General features: G+C 46.7%; 1 pseudogene across 1 annotated transcript; it reads left to right on the forward strand.

The window, feature by feature from the left end:
- The first annotated feature begins 5284 nt into the window (after window positions 1-5284).
- Window positions 5285-6176, forward strand: LOC114608552 (annotated as a pseudogene). Its single transcript, XR_003709387.1, has one exon. The product of XR_003709387.1 is annotated as a bax inhibitor 1 pseudogene (transcript).
- Window positions 6177-14242: the final 8066 nt, after the last annotated feature.

Raw genomic sequence — 14242 nt, forward strand, 5'->3', positions numbered from 1 at the left:
ATTCCCATTATCACACGAACCTGGTGTGACTAGCCTGCTGTCCCCCAACCCACTGACAGGCTCACTGGTCTTACAGGTTGCTGATATACTAACCATTTCCTTACTTCTTGCTCTGGGTAGGAAAAGTGTGTGTGGGAAAGAGCCTGCTGGAGGAGGAAGAGGGACTCTGGATCTACTGCAGAACAAAGGTCAGGTGACAGAACCTTGTTTGATTGGGACAGTGATAGGGCTATAATGACTCTTTCAAAACTGAAGGAGGACAGTCTACCCCAGGTCAGGGGATCATGGGCCAGTTGGGCATCTCTCTAAGACCCGGTTATCTGTTCTGACATATGGGTCCTAACATGTTTTTAGAGGCAGACTGAATGTCAGAAAGAGATTTCATGGAGAACTTGCAAACTGGGAAAAAGACTCAACAGTGGGTGCATTAAGTCTAGGTGGTATGATATCAGAAGCATTGTGTGATCTGAAGTTGGTTCCCTTCATGTTTGAGGGTCCCTCCTCCTGTGGCCCAGGACAGCATGCCCTATCCTCTCTTATGCCCAATGTGCCTTCAGAGAGGCAGAGGGATTGGATCTGGATTTCAGAGCCACCTCCCAGAATTTACATTCTGTGATTTCACAACTCTTGAAGAATGTTTGGTCTGCCAGTATTGGTTGGTTGGTTGCTTAAGAACAAAGCAAGCCAGACAGCCTAAACATGAAATACAACCCCGGCAGTGAATTATATGGGCTTTGAGAAAAGCATTAAGCAAGAATGGTTATGTCTAATGTTGGGCTCACTGGCTTTGCCAGGGCCAGGTAAGCAGAATCAGATGTCTAAACCTGATATACACCTGCAGAAACGCTGATGGCTTTTCATGTGCCAAGCGCTTTCATTCAAGCTGTTTGAAAGCATTCAATAACTTTCTCTTACAAGCCGTGCTTGTAATCTGACTCTTTGTTTTCCCAAACAAAATTACCCATGTTTCAGTAAAGCTTCCTTCAGTATCTTGGCCTGTGAGAGGGGTTTTTCATTTGGATTTGCTCTGCTTCTGTGGTGTTTCCATGCCGCCCCTTGGGAGGGCTCTGGCAATTACATTAATGTTGTGTTATGTGTTTGAGGCCCATCTTGAGTTTCTCCCTCGCAGTGGGTAATGTGATAGTTGGAAGAGGTTCAGCTAGACTTGGGGGTTGGGAAGATGGGGTGGCTCAGTCTGTAAAAGGCTTGCTGGGGAGAGTTCCTGCACCCACATAAAAAGCCAGGCACAGACTCCCAAATCTGTAATCCCAGCACCTGGGAAACGGAGACAGGAGGACCCCCAGGGTTTTCTGATCAACCAGTGTATCTTAGTTGATGATCTGCAGAACAGTGCAAGACCTTGTCTTGTGAGTTGGGGGGACAGCCAGTGTTGACTGTGGTGTACATATGTGCATGTACACATGAACAAGTACATGTTACACACAAACACACACACACACGAAGGGAGGAAGGGAGAATTTTCATCTATCACATGAGACTCTAAGTTCAGAGTAATCGGTCTTGGGTTCTGGTGGCTTGCCCAACTCACAGCAGGAGGTTGGCTGGTCCCTTTGTACCCTCCCCCACCTCTCTACTTCATTGCTTCCTAGCTCTTGACCGATGGACTGTGAACTCCCACCTAGATCTTCCCACTTGGGCAATTGAAGTCTTAGTCTAGTATGACTGACAAAATACAGTAGAATAAAAAAGCCTCCATGGTCTTCCTTTCTCCACACACTGTCCTGACGGTAGCTCTCAGTGTCCAACCTGTGGCTGGTCTTGACTGCTCATAGTGAACAGAGGCCAGACCATCACCTTGTCTCCAAGGTGTGCCTCTGCTGCACTTCTGTCTGCTTCTTTGCTCATTTGTGTATCAGCTTCACCGATATTGACTGCTGCTAAAATGGTCCCAAGTCCTCTGATTCTCTCTGAACAAATATTATTTAGGGACATCTTGTGGCTGCTGCTTCTCTCTGTGTCTGTCCAAACACAAGGCCTCAGAGCTGTATGTCAGAAATCCACTCACAGGAGGCACTGGGAATACTTAGAGTAGGCCAACAGCCCGGGGAGCCAAGCGTTTGTTTCTGCTGTAATAACACTAATGGCTTTAGGAAGAAGCATTTCCGCGCCTAGAGCAGTCCCTCCTGGGCTGTCTCGCTCAGCCTCCCCTTTCCTTTGTGGGTTTCAACTCCCTTCTCTTTTGTTTTTCTTAGTCTCTCTGCTCTGTTCTTTCCCCCTGCCATAGTTCTTAAGAAAATTCCCAATGGTATAATCTAGCTACTACTCTAAGCAGAGCTGTATTCTCAGGATCTTAATTTCTGCATTCATATGAAGGTGCCTTACTTCATTCTTGGTCACTTCCTGAAAATATAGGCTAGTGATGTCAACTGAAATATTTTTGGAAACTCATCCAATGTGCCTGCCTGTCTGCATGGGACCTGAGAGTCATAAACATTAATCAACTAGTATCTATTCATCGTGCTCTTGGGCCTGGGTCGATGACCCACTCTCATTGTGGCTAAGGTGCTTAGTCTCCCAAGAGAGACAGAACCCAGGTTACAGTGCTATGGGTGAGCATGTCAGATAGATGTACTATCTCCAAGAGATAGTTGGAACAAGCCCACCAGAAGTTTTGACTAGGGTTTCAGGAAATTTTTAAAGAAAGGGAACAGCCTTTCGATAGACGTAAAGATATCAGAAACATAGCGATGGGGCCATGGAGGGGGTACAAATCCCCAGGGTAGAGCTCATGGAGTAAGCAGCATCTTGGAGACATTGGTGTATGTAGACATCAAAAGGTGGTATGGATTTGGGGAGTGAAAAGAGTGGATAAATCTTGTTTCCTTGTGATTGTTCTGTATGTTTATGCATGTGGATCTGTGTTTGTGTGAGTACACATATGTGCAAGTGTACATGGAAGCAGAGGCCAACATCAGGCATCGAACTGGTTTTTTTTTTTTTTTTTTTGGGAGGGTGGTGGACAGGGGCTCTCACTGGCCTGCAGCTTGCTGCATAGACTTCCTGTCTGGCAACCCCCCTGTGCCTGTCTCCACCATCCCATAGCTGGGAAAACAAATGCATAAGCACCCGCCCCAGACCTTCTAAAGCCTGGTTTCCAGGAAATGAACTCAGGTCCTTCTCTACGGTAAGTACTGTACTGACTCAGACATCACCCTGGCCTGGCTTTCAATCTCTGTAGGGGGTCTAAGAAACTCTGAAGGTCCTGTCTACACAACAGGAGAAAAGGACCGGCACGCTGAAAATTCATGGCTTCAGCCAATCAAAGGACTGAGGTTGTAGGGCAAAATACTATCCCACTCTTGAAGTTAGAGAGTCAGCTAAGAAGACTGAGAGAACTACAAGTTATGGGAGCAGAAACCCAAGACCAGCAGTCTCCATGGTAACCATTGCTGGGTTTCTCTGACCCAGTACAGTATGCCTGGCTTTCAACAAGAAGTACAAGGTGAGCTAGGAGACACAGAAGGAAGTCTGGGGAGGTAGAGGGACCTTTGCAATTGATTTGGATGCAGCTCCATTAAGCAGAGTAAAAGGAGTCCAGGGGGCAGCCTGAGCGCGCTCGCAGGAGTCAGCGCGGGCTGTGAGAGAGCGCGCATCCGCGACAGCACGTGCCTGTGTGCAGGCTGTGAGAGCCATGGCGATGGAGCACAGCTGTGTGGTAATACCCCTTGGGGAGGGCCTCTCTCCCTGCTCCAAATGGGATCCCTTCCTTCTCCGTCCTCACACATGTCCTGGGGCTGAGTAAACTGCGGCTCATACAAACGGCCAGGTTAATGAGGATGCCAATAGGGATGTAACTCAGGCTCCTGGGTCTGCCTTGGGCTGAAATCCGGCTTCTGAGTTGGAGTGGGCAGGGAGAGGTGGCGTTCATCGCATAAGCAGTGACGTGTTGCTTTACGGAACAAGATCGGCGCTGATCATTGTTTGTACTTCCTTCCTTCATCCTGTCGTTCAGCACTGACCTCTGGTCACGCTGACTCATCAGCCCTTTCTAGCAGCTGTGAGGAGAGTTACCACCAACACAGACAATGGAGGGAAGCTGGTGTGTGGGCCGGCATGGGGGAACAGACAGGGCCATGGGGGAGTGGAGGAGGGGCTGAAGGTCCTGCAGCAAGGTCAGGCTTGCAGGAAACCCATTCTCTTCTCTTGGAGGTGAAGTTGCTTTTTAGACCTGATCCCACAGTGCCAACATCACCTGTGACCACAGGGACAATAGGCACATGCTAGTGAGACAACAGACCCAGGCGCAGTGAAGACAAGCCTCTGGGCATTTTATGTTTCTAGATTATGCTCATTGATGTGAGAAGACCCAGCCTGAATGTGAGTGGATAGGCAGGTTCCCCCACCAAAGAAAACAAAGATCAGACTCCTCTCTCTGCTTCCGGATTTCAGGTGCAGTGTGACCAGCTGCCTCACACCTCTGGTGTCATGGCTTCCAAATATGATGGGCTGTACCTTCAAATTACAAGCCATAAGTCTTTCAAAGGCAGCATTTGTCCGATATTTTGCCATAGTAAAGTAAATAATGCAGGGGTGGGCTTCACAGGCTGGCTCTGACTTAATCTCTCACACCGTCAAGAATCAAATGGTGCTAAATTCCTGGAGTTTTTCACACAAAGCTCAAACCTTCTTACGTGTCTAGTATCCCATTCAACCAGCAGGGCTGATTGAGGCTTTGGCCCCTAGCAAGTCATCGTAGGGGTGTGAGCTCAGTGGTTACCACAATAAGTTGAGTTAGGGTCTCCAGGACAGGAGGGTCAGAATCATAGCAAACGCTGCCAGAGAGTATACATCTGCCAGCAGAGAGGTTTAGCAGTGACTTCAGCTAAACTGCTTTGTGCTCCTGGCAGGTCACGCTCCCAGCCACCAGCTAGAGACCTCTGGATTTGTGAATGAAATACACACACACACACACACACACACACACACACACACACACAGAAACACGCCAGCTAATTTTAAATGCCTTGACTAGCTCAAAGGCTGGGCAGTTCTAATCCTTCCCACTGCTAGCAAACACTCCCCTCGGGTACTTCTGAGTTAAACATCTTTTAAAATCTATGTTTCATCTCTGCTGCTTCAAACATAATTGGGGAAGTGGCCCGTGCATCCAGTTTCCTGATTGTCACATGTAGTGGATAGTTTTCTCTCCTTCCTTTCTCCCAGTTCCTAGCCCATGCAAATCTAAAGGTCCTGCCTCAGTCTACCTGCCCGGCCATTGGCTGTTGTCAATTTATTGATGGATCAAAAAACAACTGGGGAGCACATCTGGTTTTAGCAGAGCGGGGAAGCTCTGGAGAGGTGAGCTAAGAAGCGGAGGCTGTGCTGAGCAGACTTGGAGCCATGAATATATTTGATCGGAAGATCAACTTTGATGCCCTCTTAAAATTTTCCCACATAACTCCCTCGACACAGCAGCACCTAAAGAAGGTCTACGCCAGTTTTGCACTATGTATGTTTGTGGTGGCAGCAGGGGCCTATGTCCATGTGGTCACACACTTCATCCAGGCTGGCCTGCTCTCCGCCCTGGGCTCCTTGGCCTTGATGATCTGGCTGATGGCCACACCTCACAGCCGTGAGACCGAGCAGAAAAGGCTGGGGCTTCTCGCTGGCTTCGCCTTCCTTACAGGAGTTGGCCTGGGACCTGCTCTGGAGCTGTGCATCACTGTCAACCCCAGCATCCTCCCCACGGCCTTCCTGGGCACGGCCATGATCTTCACCTGCTTCAGCCTGAGTGTCCTCTACGCCAGGCGCCGGAGCTACCTGTTTCTGGGAGGTGTCTTGATGTCAGCCATGAGCCTCATGTTCTTGTCCTCCCTGGGGAACCTTTTCTTTGGATCCATTTGGCTGTTCCAGGCAAACCTGTACCTGGGGCTGCTGGTCATGTGTGGCTTTGTCCTCTTTGATACTCAGCTCACTATTGAAAAGGCTGAAAACGGAGATAAGGATTACATCTGGCACTGCATCGACCTCTTCCTGGATTTCATTACACTCTTCAGGAAGCTCATGCTGATCCTGGCCTTCAATGAGAAGGACAAGAAGAAAGAAAAGAAGTGAACTGGCTGCTAGCCTTCCCAGCTCGCCTCCTCTCCCTCCGCCCCATTTCTTTGCACACATCACAGGTGTCGTGTTCTATGATAATGAAAAGCATCAGGAAAGAAAAAAAAACAACTGAGGACAAGGAACCTCAGCTTTGGACATGCAGATTCCTGATTTTGGGAACCTAGGCAAATTAATTCAAAGTATTAGAACCAATCCCTAACAGAGAGGCCAGAGGTTGGCCGCAACTGCGTTTTTTGAAGTCACTCACCTATCTTAATTTCTTAAACTCCAGAAAAGTGAGTTTGGTTTTGAGGTGACAGGGATCTGGCACCTGGTACATGTGCGAACATTAGAAAAATCATATATATATTTTCCAAGTTCAGTTTCTCCATTTGTGATGAGGGCAGAGGCAGGTCGTTCCAGGGGTGCCTTGGTCTGAGGATTACCTCTGCCAGTGCTGGGTCAGGGTACTTACATCCCAGGGTCCATTTAATCTCTGAATCTACACTGGGAGCAGGCTTGGTGCTACCCTTTTTGATAGAAGTGGAAACTGAGACACATTCCTGATAAGTAGTTTCCCTTGGGTGACTTGGGTCTAATGAGGGAAGAAATACTAGAAATTCTAGTCCCTTCCTCTGTGCCATGTCCCTGGGTAGGATACAGCTCCCAAAGTCAAGGTCTGGACAGTGACATTTGGAACTGAGCTGACATCGCTTTCTTTCTTTCTTTCTTTCTTTCTTTCTTTCTTTCTTTCTTTCTTTCTTTCTTTCTTCCTTCCTTCCTTCCTTCCTTCCTTCCTTCCTTCCTTCCTTCCTTCCTTTTTTCCCTCCTCCTCCTCCTCCTCCTCCTCCTCCTCCTCCTCCTCCTCCTCCTCCTCCTCTTCCTTCTCCTTCATCTCCTTCATCTTCTTCATCATCTTCTTCGTGTGCATGTGGCTGAGGTCCTGACAGGAAGTCCATCCTTCAAACATTAGTGACTAGAGTCAGCACTGTGAGACAGAACTACTGTCTCAGGGTAGGGACAGGGCTGCAGGTCTGAAAGCTATGGGACTTGTGTGTCCCTGGAGGCAAGTGCCACTGAAGAGAAACAGGATATGTTAGCATCATTTGCATGTGGACTGAAGCTCACTTCTTCAGACAGAAATTTTGGGAACGGATGCTATTTCGCCATTTCTACATGAAAATGTGCTTAGGCAGATCTGTTTCCCAGGGCCAAATTGCAGAAGAGGAGAGAATCAGAAATTAGGAAAGCAAATTCCGTAGACAGTGGATATGCCTCTGAGAGAGAGGGAGCGAAGGCTATTTCTGTGCACAACTGAAGAGAAAGATGGCTGGAGTTGACTGTGGCCTCTTGGTTAAAACAAACAAACAAATTTTAGTATCAAGATAATTTTTTGTTTGAATTCTGGAATCTAGTCTTCTGGCAACCTGCCTCTGTCATGTCTAATCCATATAATTCTGGGAGTTTCTATGAGGGTGTACTCCCACCATCCTCCCATTCCTGCCTCCCTGCTCTCGAATTCCCCAACACTAGGGAATCCAAACTTTCAGGCACCAAGGCCCTCCACGTCTACTGATGCCTGACAAGGCCACCCTCAACTACCTATACAGGTGGAGCCATGAGACGCTCCCTTTGTGTTCTCAGGCTGGAGGTTTTAGAATGGCTACTCCAGCTTGTTTCTTAGCACCATTTGCTTGAAAAATTGTTTTCCAGCCTTTTACTCTAAGGTAGTGTCTGTCTTTGTCACTGAGGTGGGTTTCCTGTATGCAGCAGAATGCTGGGCCCTGTTTACGTATCCAGTCCATTAGCTTATGCCTTTTTATTGGGGAATTGAATCGTTGATGTTCATTTTGATTAGAGACCTGTCTGCCCCTGACGGTTTCCTGTCTTGGATTCTAAGAAGAGATTGAGCATCTTTGGAATTACTCCAGTTGTGGTGAGACAGCCACTAGGCAAGAATTGCCTCTTTTCATCTACAGACAAATTACTGTCCAGAAAAGGACACACTTGCAGAATAGTAGACTGATTATATCTGCCAAGACAGAGTAATCAGCCCTTAATAATTCTGCATCACTAGGTCTATCAGATGATCCTGAGCCAGAAGGCTGAAGATCAGATGCCCCAACGTTTTGTAGTATAGGAACTGTCCAGGTGTTCAGCGGTCTCTATAAATTGGCTAAGTTTTAGAAGCTATGCTTTGTGCTTCCCATAATTTCAGTTAATGCAGTCATTCTGGATTTCTAACGAGGTTGAAGACTTATAGTCTCATAGCCAATACCAGCCATTTACTTTGAGAGAAAAGATTTGAGAGGATGGTTTTCAGCTGACATTCATTCTAAAGCCAAGAAAAAAAAAAAAACAGATTCAGAACTAAGTCTTTTATTTAGGAGAAATGGCAGAGGTTCTGGTTAGTCAACAAAATGATGGACTGGGTATTAGATCTATCTCGTACCTTACTGATACAAATTGGCATAGTTATGCTCTAATTGTATTTTGAGAGAAAAGTTTTATTTTAACAGGAAGAGTGATATGTAGGAGGAGCTAAGGAGAGTAAGAGGAGGAGTAAGGAGAGGAGGAGGAGAGTGAGAGGAGGAGCTAGGAGATGAGAGAGAGAGAGAGAGAGAGAGAGAGAGAGGTGGAACATGGAGGCGGATGTTTGTGTGTCTCCGCCAGTCAAAGATAGTTGGTATATCTAGGTTGGGTATTGAGTTACACTTCTGATTGCATGGGCATCTTGTTATTGAGCGTTACCAAACTTATAAAGCCTTTGATTAACATTTTTTAAAAAAAGTTACTAATTAACAAAAAAGGATGAGGAAGGAGGGTGATGGAATACATGTGACAGGAAATCAGATGAGGAAACTAGCTGGAGGAAAAAAGGGAAGGGGCAGAGAGAAACAAATCAGAACTCTAATGACACATGTATGAGGATGCTGAAATAAAACCCAGTACTTTGTATGTTAACTTAAAATACTAATAAAGAAAAAAAAAGCAAAAAGGAGGAGGGGGATAGGATAGGGAGTTTCTGGGAGAGGGATGGGGAAAGGGGATGACATCTGAAATGTAAATAAATAAAATATCCAATAAAAAAACAAACAAAAAGCAAAATACAAAACCAACCAACCAAACAAAAAAGCCAGAAGCTACAATCATTTTTTTTCCATCACTGGTCCCAAATGATGGTAATCTAATGATAGAGACAGTTTCTGAAAAGACTGGTTTATTCTGGAGTGGCACCAACACATGTGTTGTAGCCAATTGTGGATGCATCTGGAGAGGCTGAGGCAAGATAAACAGGATAAACAGGTAGCTTGTAAATGAATAGTCCTTGATTATACAGAGGTGGGGGGCAGTTCACTGTTAGACAAGCAATGTCCTTGCAGAAATATTCACTATGTGAGGTCATGGTGACCTCTGGGCAAGGTAGTGATCCTGACAGTTTGCACCATCAGGAGCATGCCCGTGAAGAGGTCTTCCACTTGCTCAGAGCCGGGTAGTGTTATCTGTCAACTTGATATAACCTGGAATCATCAAGGAAGATTCTCTTTGTGAAGCATTATCTAGATCAGGTTGGCCTCTAGGGATGTCTCTGGGGATCATTTTGATTATTGATTGATGTGGATAGAACCAACCTACTGTGGGCAGCACCATTCCCTAGGCAAAAGGTCTCTAACATTATGAGAGAAGAGAAAGTGATCTGGGAGGATTCGTGGGTCTATTCTGTCTGCCCTGTCTGTGGATGACTAGTGGCTTTAAGATCCTGCTTTAACTCCCTTGTGAGGGTGAGCTATAGCCTGGAATTATTAGATAAACCCTTTCCCTAATAAATTGCTTTTTAAATGTATATATCACAACTGTGAAATCTCAAGTAGAATAGACACTTCCCAGGGGTTTGGGGGACTTGTATTGTTGGGGTTTGTTACCAGTGACTCCATTTTGATTTTCCTATGTTTCAGTGGAAATCTCTCAGCCCAGACCCATGGTCTGTTTGTTAAAGGCTGAGCTGAGCCACCCCTGCAGATGTGAGTACAGGTTGAGGCTGGCGCCATTACAGAGTCTACTCTGTGCAGGTGCTGATCTCAAGTTCACGTGAGGGCTCTATGTGGTCTCTTCAGAGAAGGCAGGAGTTTGTGGCTGACAAAAGGGTGCTATTGCTTCCCATCTTAGTTACAAAGGTGTGTTGTCCCAGCTCATGTGAAGCCTATCACCTCATGGATTTCCAGACTTCTCAAGTCTTGGTAATCAACGAGAAGGAATAAGGACATTGGCTCCAGCCCTATCATCAAGCTTTAGTGGAATGAGATAACCCGGGCTTCTGGGGTTGCTAGGCAGTTGGGGGAACTTAAGCCATAAGCTCAACTGCTCAACTCTATTTTTTTACTTCCTTCTTGAGGTGATGTCATGCTTGTGTGTGTCTCTATAAACCAAACTGGAAGCCCGAGGCTAAGACTGACCACACTTGCCCCATACTCTATCCTCTTTGTGGCTTTATCTGGCTTCTGTGAGGCTGGCTCCCATCTCTCTGCTCAGCCTGAGGCCTGCTTAACCACAACAATTAGAAGGCTAGCTTTATGGGGAATCTCAGACGATAACTCACTTTGGCTAATTGGAGTGGAATGAAGCTGGCAGTTGGCTCTCGAACACGTTTAGGATGCCAGAATCTACTGTGGTCTTTTTGTTGTTGTTGTTTTAGTGGAGCAAGCTAAATTGCCAGGTATGACAGGGAGTGCCTATAGATGTCACTCTGTGGGAGGCTAGGGTGAAAGGATCCATTGAACTCAAGACTTCCTGGCTAGCCTGAGCAACACAATCAGACTCGCTCTTTTAAAAAATCAAATTAGAACAGGGGTTCCCAGCTTTTCATGGTTGACATGTGGTACTGGAAATATCCTTGAGGTAAGGACAGTCCTGGATGGTATAAGATACTCAACAGACGTGGGCCATTATCCTCTAGAGACCAGTACATCAGGTCTCTCTGAATTATGATGGCTAGGAAAAGTCTGGGTTGGAGCAGGGAGGAGAGGGGACAGCAAGGACTCTTCCCTTGTTGGTCTCAATAGTGGAGACTATCATGTTTTCTCCAGCCTCCATTTCCTGTAGCTCTAGATGGTGGCAAAGAATCCTGGCTTCTCCCTAAAGCTTTGGACGGTCCTGTAGAGCTTGAAGGTGGGTGTAATTATCAGACAAGAAAGGTTGAATTTACTTATCAAGTTGACCAGCTACATAGCTAGATGCCACGTTTCAGACTCACAGACACAGCAAGACACTGCCACCCATATCTTTAGAAGATTGAGAAAATCAACTTGGAAATCTCATCATGTTATTTCCATGATCCTGGAAGGCAGAAATAAAAACAGAGCTCTGTATTAGAAGGTCACAAGCAAACTGAAATCCCCCACTCTCCACAGGTTCTGGCGTTCCTCAGTATCCCACAGAAGTTCCACGGTTTGACAGCTACCAGGAACCCTGTGAAAATCACCTCTTCCTCAGCCTTAGCTTCCTTACTTCTAAAAATGAGGAGCCTGGTAATTGTATCCTGTGAGGCCCTTATACAGATTTTATACACTCAGCAGTTGCCATGGTAACCATCTTAGCTAAAATGTTGTCACTGTTATCAACAACATCATTAGTATCGAGAGGTTTTCCACTCATGGGCTATCATGAGCCCAGGGATCTGCAGCCAGAGCTGGCATTCTAGAACAATCTTTCATGCCTTTGAAGATGGCAAGAAATTGTCACCTGACCTGGAACAAAGGAATCATTAGTGTTTTGCTCAAAAGTGCTCACCTGACAACTATGGAAATTGTATACATCATACAGGTAACACTAAATGAATGAGATACATATGAAGGGAGGGAAGAGAAGGAGGAAATGACAATTTTAATTTAAAAAAAAAAATGTTTGCCTGTGGCAGGGGCAAAGCCACATTTGTAAGCTTTGAGAAATTCAGACCAATGATTCTCACAAAAGACTCCAGGACTGGTCAGGACTGGCTGCAGCAACACCCTGACATCTCAGAGGTTTGGGAGACAAGTCTCATCTTGTGCCCCTGTCAGCCCACTGCTGTCAGCAGAGTAGAGCTCTGCTCACCATGACCACTCACTGTAGTGGCTTCACTCTTGGACAGCTGCCAGGTGCCAGGGCAGGCGTTGGGGAAGGGAAGTAGGACACTATCCTGGTGTCTGCGCACTGCCTCTGCCCAGAAGCACCTGGAGCATGTCTGTTTGTCACTTGGCTGGTAACCATGGGCTCCATGTATCCAGAAAGGAAAGGGGTGGGACCCAGTGAGTACCCTGATCTCCACCATAGGGCCAGAACACAGGCAGAGCAGAGACCATTTGGCCACTGGGCTTTGTGTGGAGCAAAAGCAGATGAATGTTTTCCTTAAGGAACCATAGGAGCCATGTGGTACCTGTCCTAATGTCCCAACTCCTCAACTCTAAGATTATGTTGTGGCTTTTGTAAACAAATGGTGGTGGCTGTGCTCTCATGGACTGGAACTTACAAAAGCAAGTGGGCCAGAGAACCCCTCAGAAATCCCCATTGTTGTTTTTAGTGAAAGTTCTTCAACATGCAGGAAGAGTTGGGTGGCATCAGGAAGAGCAGGGCAGTATTCTACAAGAGAAAATGGTTGGAGTCACAGCTGTGTCTACCCAGTGTCTGTGTTAGCCTCATAGAATTTATTTAAAGTGCTGAGGGCAGGAAGAAGAGGAAGAGAAAGAGGAGGAATAAAGGAGGCAGGGAGGGAGGAGAAAAGGAGAAGGGGAAGGAGGAGTAGAAGGTGAAGGGGAAGAAGAGGGGGACGAGGAGGGGGGGAGGGGAGAAGGGGAAGGAAGAAGAAGAGGAGGAGTAAGAAGAGGATGGATAAGCTTCAGAGGACATTGTGCAGGTGGGGAAAGGTAGGGGGTAAGGGTAAGGGCGAGGGTCCTGGCTTCTGGCATCTCCCCCTTCTCTGTTTAGTTAGAGAAGGCGTCTTATGTTCAATCCCAACTATGTGAGTTTTGAATTTGGATGTCTAATTATGGGGCAAGATCCTGCTTAGCAACTGCAGATAGACTCAAAGCAGAGTACCATGTCTTCTTAAGAATAGCAGGGAGACCATAACTCAAGCAGTGTACCATATCTTCTGAAGAACTGCAGGTAGATCATAATTCAAGGCAGTGTACCATATAGACCATGACATGTTTCAAGGCACAGGCCAAGAAGATTTTGTACTTTTCCACCACCTGGACCCTCTTACCCCCTCCCCTTGTAAAACATGCTATAAAAAAGCATTTCATGTTCAAAAAAAGAAATAAAAAAAAAAAAAAGAAGAGGATGGATAAGAAGAGGAAGAGGAGGGGAGGAGGGGAAAGGATGAGGAGGAAGAAGAGGAGGAGGAGGAAGAAGAGGAGGAAGAAGAGGAGGAGGAAGAGGAGGAGGAGGAGGAAGAGGAGGAGGAGGAGGAAGAGGAGGAGGAGGAGGAGGAGGAGGAGGGAGAAAGCCTCAGTTTTGGAGCTGTAAGTTTCTTATTTGAAATGGTGGACTGTGATATTTAAAAGTGGAAAGAAAAAGTTGGTGCCTGAGGCATAAATCTTTTAACAGAGTTTACGAGGCCCATATTCTCAAATACTCGATGTGTTCTAAAAATGCCTTCGGAAGCTTCTTTAGGGAGAAGCTAAAGATAGAAATTCCCTCTCTCCCCCTGTGCTTCCAGAAATACACACACATAAAAATGCCCACTGTGTGCCAAATTCTCTTCCTGGTCAAGGACATGGAGGGGGAGGGGATACGACCATAGGATCCTGTTCCACAGAATCAAGCTGGGGTTCAGGCAATAAACACATAAAAAGCCAACAAACACCCCTGGCAGATACCAGAGCATGAGGAAACAGTAATCTCTGACAAGGGTAGGCACTGTGTGGGAGAGAGCGGTGAGCAGGTTGGAGCCCAAACTGGGACCTCAGCTCTAAGCTCAGGTGTGCAAGAAGCAACAGCCCAGGACAGCTGAAGGGGGCCGGGCATAGCGCAAGGAACCGCGTGCCTTGGGGAACTGCCCAAGGGAATGACTCCTAAATGGCTCCTGCTGCTGTTGGGAGACAGAGCTGCAGTCAGAGCTGAGGCTCAGGAGTGTTCTCCATGCTGGATGCAGGCAGCTCAGAGTGACTGACTGCTGCTACCAAAGATTCCTCTAGATTCCCAA

Source organism: Grammomys surdaster, unplaced genomic scaffold (genome assembly GCF_004785775.1).
Source record: "Grammomys surdaster isolate TR1022 unplaced genomic scaffold, NIH_TR_1.0 125925, whole genome shotgun sequence".
In the NCBI taxonomy this organism is placed as follows: Eukaryota; Metazoa; Chordata; class Mammalia; order Rodentia; family Muridae; genus Grammomys; species Grammomys surdaster.